The following is a 6,168-nucleotide window of genomic DNA, read 5'->3' as shown; positions in this document are numbered from 1 at the left end:
CATGGGTAATTCATATTTATTATTATTATTATTATTATTATTATTATTATTATTATTATTTTGCAACGATCAAAGTGCAAACAAGAAGACTGAGAAGAGTTATCTTTGTCGTAACTCGTAACCGGCAACTATTGGCCTAGCCTTCTTGAACTCACTGCCTTTCTTTGTGCTACCTCCATTGCCTCCACCTTGGGTAACCGCCACTGTTTCTACTATTCACAGTACATGGAGAAAAATTAATAGGGTAGGGTAATATAGTACCATTATTATTTTTATTGTACATAAAATGATAAAAATATAGTATCTGTTAAAAATTCCAACATTTTTGTTTATTCCTTTGGCTGCGTTTGGAAGATGTGTGAAATGTTATCAATGTAAACATACAGTAATGACGTTTTACACTGAATTTTAAATATATATGATCGTTGTATTTTGAAATCGATGTAAAAAGTGATTTAAATTTTACATCGATATCGATTATTAATGTAAAACATTAAATGTAATGAGGTTTTATATTAATCATTGACGTAAAACTACACTCCATTCAAATGCACGCAAAACTGAATGGGAGTATAGTTTTACGTCGATAATGATTACACTTGTTTACCAAATGCATACAAAAGCGAATTGATGTAAATTTTACATAGGTTCTTGATTTACATCGCATCCAAATACAGCCTTCATCTCTAACCCATCTCTCTCTCTTTCCCTCTTCCTTCTTCCTCCCCTCTCATATCTTGTTCCACCACTCCTACCAACTGCTGAAAACCATGCTCAACCTCCCTCCTTCCCTCCTCCCTCAATAGCTCCCTCTCTCTCTCCACCCTTTTTTCTTACCATCGGAGACCACTCGCATTGGAGCCAATTGTTCATTTGCCGCAATCTTTACAAGCGGCATTCGTTTCAAGATGTTCATTTCTTTTTCTTTCTCTCTCTCAGATTACTTTTAGTTTGTATTGCAAGAGCTCAAGCGGATATTCTTTTTGGTGTGCAGTGCAAGAAGCAGAACTATATTGGCCGTTAATGGATCAGATTTGGCTATATTTGTTGGGGATTTTGGTGCATTCCGGATAAAATATGGTTGTGTATGTCCTTTGATATTAGTAGGGATTGTAAATTTGTAATGGAGCTACTCATTAAGTAGCTCTAACTAAGCCTCTAATAATAAAAAAAAAACTTCATCAAGATTGAGTTGTGCTGAGTTTCCTATTACACCTTAATCAAAACCAACGTTCTTTGTTGTAACTAATCAATTTATTGGATTCTTTCGCATGGGAAGACAAAATATATATATAAAAAAAGAAATGTCTCAGAGGAAAATAATCACAGAACTCCGTGTTGCAAATTATGTTTTAGTCTTTGTACCCTAAAAGCCTCTAATTCTGCTAGTGTCAAAATGATCTCCAATCCCTTTCCTAGTTTGAGCTCATAGAATACCAACTGCTGGTTAGGAATGAAAACCATGTAAATTGATTAGCAATTACAAGATGCGGTCATATCAAATTGCTCATTTTGGGAGAGAAGTTCAGAATGAGCAACAATTAACAGAATAATGAATTATTACAATGTTTTCTAATTTTGGTTGGCAATTGTAGAATCTTTCAATGAAATGATTGATATTTTTAATCACCAATATCTTATTCTTGTTGAAATGAGGCAAGGACCAACAATCCAATGACCATCATATCCACTTCCCCATCTTCTCCTATGTCATTAAATAACTTATCCATCTCTATTTCCACGCATCCATCTTCTCCTCCTAGGATAATGTGCCTCCTATCGACCCAGCAACATGGATGGCAACAATAAGGGTGGTTGCAAGAAGGTGAACCTAAGGCTATGTACATGGTTGAAAATCACTCCGGGATACAATTGCCGAGGCAATTAGGGATCCAGATACACAACACTCTGGATATCTTCGCCCTTAGTTCCAACAAACCTTACAGGCAATTGGGGACAACAATCTTGTCTCTATCTTTCCATGGATTTCAAGCTAGCAACCATTTAAGAGCTCAGCCACCTCTGGGAACTTGAAAATTTGAAATTCGGAGAGGGAGGGTGAGAGAGGGAGAGGGTTGAGAAGTTGAACATGATCTCCGACAGTTGGTAGCAACAGTCTCTAGCGGTCGGTGGCACCTGTGGAACCAAATGTGAGAGAGGAGGAAGAAAAAGAAGAGGGAGAAAGGCGAGTTCGAGATAGAGGAAGGAAAGAAAAGGCTTCGAGAGTTTGGGCAGGTTGTCAAAATATCAAATGCATCTCATCAATTTTTGGAGTCCAGACTGCCGTTAATGTTTAGACTTTGTTAATTTCCAATGTAGAAAGATGTATGACATATTCAAATTCAATTTTCTATCCCTAAGGGACAGACAATGTGAGCTCGTAATAAGGCCACCACAAGTTCGGCTTTGGTCAATGCAAGACCGATGTTTACACCGTTTGCATACTGCGAGGATGCGCCACGCATCCTCAACTTGTGCACCCTCCTAGATGACTCTGGTTCGAGTCTGGACCGACGTGTCCGGACTGCGGAAAGAGCCAAACAGTTGTTTGTTCTCACACCGTTCACACAATTCGGCGTCGGAGTAGGCAACGAGTGTGAGAGAAGTAGAGGAAGAGAAGAAGAGACCAATATTAATGGTACCCTTCAAGTAATTAGAAGTGGGACAATGAATGAAGTAACATACTTTGTTCACAGTAAAAGAAACATCAGGCCGTCTAATTAATGATGTATTGGAGAATTCCCACGACGCTCCTATATTCTGTTGGGTTAGGTAAGGGATCTCCGGAAAGCTTACAATAGGCTGCCAGCTGCCATGGGAGTGGATATTGACTTGGCACCACCAAGGTTGGTACGTTGCAACAAATCATCAATCTATCTCTATCGGATTAACAATAGACCAGCTAGGCTACGTTGGGCCTCAATGCCTACTAAGAAATGTAATGGACCCAAATCCTTTAAAGCAAATTCTGCACCCAACTTCTACATTGTGTTTTCCATGAAAGAAATGTTATTGCTAGTCATGATAATATTCAAGGAAAGGGAAATCCATCATATGGATGGCCGAACCATGCTAGATGGTTGGGTGAAATTTCAAAAATTTTTTTTTACCCTTTCGGGAATCGTATTCTCAGTTTTAGAAAAACTATTTTTTCTAGGATCGTTCTTGCACCAATTTCCATTGAAGATAGTGCAGCTTGAAATGAAGACAGTTCAGCAAAACAATTTTTCAACAAAAACCATAATCCAACAGCTTGGATCGAGCAAGGGTAGTGAGCACAAATAGAATATGACATTTTCTTACAAAAATCAGAAATCAGAATTGATCTTTATTAGTTCAAGAACTGGAGGTCGAACTATGGTTTCTGGGCGGCAAGAGGAGAAGGAGAGAACTGAAAGCAGATTGATAACTAGAGCAATTCACCCCTCTTCTTTTATAAGCCTTAAGGATTAGCACTCCTAATCGAACTAGGAGGATCTTAATCCAAATCTTTATTTGGATTTGGACTCTTTAAGTGGATAAGACTTATCCTCTTATCCTAATTGCTGATCCAAATCCATATTTGCCCATGTCACATGACTGCTTAAGTTGTCATGTGACCAATTGATTAATCTGATTAATCATGGGATTTAGGCCCATTAAGTGGCTCACGACCCTAGATAGTTGGTAGCCCATTTGGTTCTCTTTGTATGGCATGGGACCCCAACAATGACTTTACATAAGCCCATATGGGTTCAGCCCAACTTCTGTGGAAAAGCTAGGCCGAATTCACTATCAAGTACAATGAGCTCTTGAGTCCATCAATATAGACTCTTAATAGGCCCAACATTTACACTAAATGATCTTTGATTTCAGCCATCCTATGAAGGCCCAAGGACAATGGACTTAAGTGAGATATAGCTCATTAGGTAAAAAACTCTAAATGGTCTCTTACACTTAACCTCTCAGCCCATAATGATCAAACATTGCCCGACAAGGAATGACCTCTCCCCTGACTACAAGGTGCAGTGTTGCATTCTCTGCTCGAATGGGTCCTAGGAATTAAAACCTTTAGCAAACTTTTTTTTTTAAAACATAATATATATTATCATATAAATATATTTTGCAAAACAAATCTTAAACAAGTTTGTAATCAACTGCCGACAATTTTGGTTTTCATTAGAGAAAGTGTAGTCCTGATCATTCACTTTGTCCGATAAAGGGGCTGATCCTGTCACTATGATCACCCACTAGAGTGAATTCTCAGACTACCCCAACATACCCAAGTTTTGACCCCCAAAGGATCTCACTGATTGGCATATCAAAGATAGCCCAATCCGACACCCAATGCAGTACCATAATCTAGCCTAGGGGTTATGTGTAACTTTTCAGTTTTGCCCACCAGTCTCCAAGGTCTAGGGCATAACTGGAAATTGGTCCGAGTTCAGTGTTTTGAAAAAACACACACTACATGTGCTTTGGGTCCAACCCTAGCAGCTGAGACAAGCTGCCCCAACCTTCTTGACAGCACATTAGTGTCAACCTTGGCAGGATCAACTTCCCCAAATCTATCCAATGGCTAAGAGCATTCTAAACTAACACGAGTCTCATAAATGTCCAGTTTAAGGGTAATTACACAGAAACACACCAATTATAACACAAATCAATTATGTACTTTTATAAATGCATCAGTACATCAATCTGATTGGAGCTAAGGGCATACACTATCTAACAACTCCCACTTGCACTTAGGTTCAATCTGGTACAAGCCTTAGTCCCATATTGTCCACGTATTTCTCAAACACTTTCTGTATCAATGGCTTAGTTAATGGGTCTGCCACATTCTCCACTGATGCTACACGTCCCCTCTACCAACAATCTCCCGTAAATCCAGTGTTGTCACACAATAGTGGAATGGGTGATATGGTAGGATTCCAAATTACAGGATGAACAACTTCATTCATTAGGCTACCTCACTTATGGCAATGTGCTTGGCCTGAGTCGTGGACTATTTTTCTTACTACACAGGACCCCATTGTGAAGATGTAACCAGATGCAGACTTTCTACCATCGAAGACAAGACAAAACTCTTTTGTCCTCTGAAGGAATTTAAGTGTGTTTTTCACGGCAATCCAATGCTCTTGTCCTGGGTTAGACTAGTATCTACCTACTACACTCACAGCCTGAGCAATGTCTGGCCGATTGCACAACATGGCATATATGATGCTCCTTACGGCAGAGGCATAGGGAACCTCTCTCATGCCCTCAATCTCCTTAGGAGTCTCGGGAGGCATACCCTTGGAGAGAGTGACTCTATGTCTGAAAGGGACAAATCCCTTCTTGGAGTTCTCCATGTTGTACCTGCTGACAATCTTGTCAATGTAAGTAAATCGGGATGATCCTATTATCCTCTTTGATCTATCTCTATAGAGTCAAAGTCTCAAGATGTATGAGGCTTTTCCAAGATCTTTCATGGAGAATTGCTACGAAAGCCATTCCTTCACCGTAGTCAACATTCCTACATCATTCCCAATGAGCAGAATGTCGTCTACATACAAAACAAGGAATGTAACCTTATCTCCCACTGATTTCCTATAAACACAGGGTTCATCCAGATTTTGCTCAAAGTCAAACTGTTTGATTGTAGAGTCAAATCGGATTTTCCAACTTCTTGAAACTTGCTTAAGTCGATAAATGGATCTGTTAAGTTTGCACACCATGTGTTCCTAACCAGATGCAATAAAGCCTTGTAGTTGTTGCATATAGATATCTTCAATAAGATCTTCATTTAGGAACACGGTTTTGACATCCATATGCCAAACCTCATAGTCATAGTGTGCTGCTACAGCTAGTAGAATCTGTATGTATTTAAGCATGGCCACTGGCGAAAAGGTTTCCTCATAATCGACTCCCTCTTTTTGAGTGTACCCCTTTGCTACAAGATGAGCTTTATAGGTCTCAACCTTTCCATCAGGACCCTTCTTCCTCTTGTACATCCATTTGCAACCAATTGCTTTCACTCCAGGGGGTGGGTCTATGAGAGTCTAGACTCTGTTGGTTTTCATTGAGTCCATATCGACTTTCATTGCATCTACCCACTTCAAGGACTTTATGTCCAATATAGCTTTCGTATAAGTCACAGGATCTTCCTCACTGATCGTGGCTTCCATCAAGTAAGTTTCTTGATCA

The sequence above is a fragment of the Nelumbo nucifera genome, chromosome 1 (assembly GCF_055504915.1).
Source record: "Nelumbo nucifera cultivar China Antique chromosome 1, China Antique-T2T, whole genome shotgun sequence".
NCBI lineage: Eukaryota > Viridiplantae > Streptophyta > Magnoliopsida > Proteales > Nelumbonaceae > Nelumbo > Nelumbo nucifera.
This window is presented reverse-complemented; position numbering follows the sequence as displayed.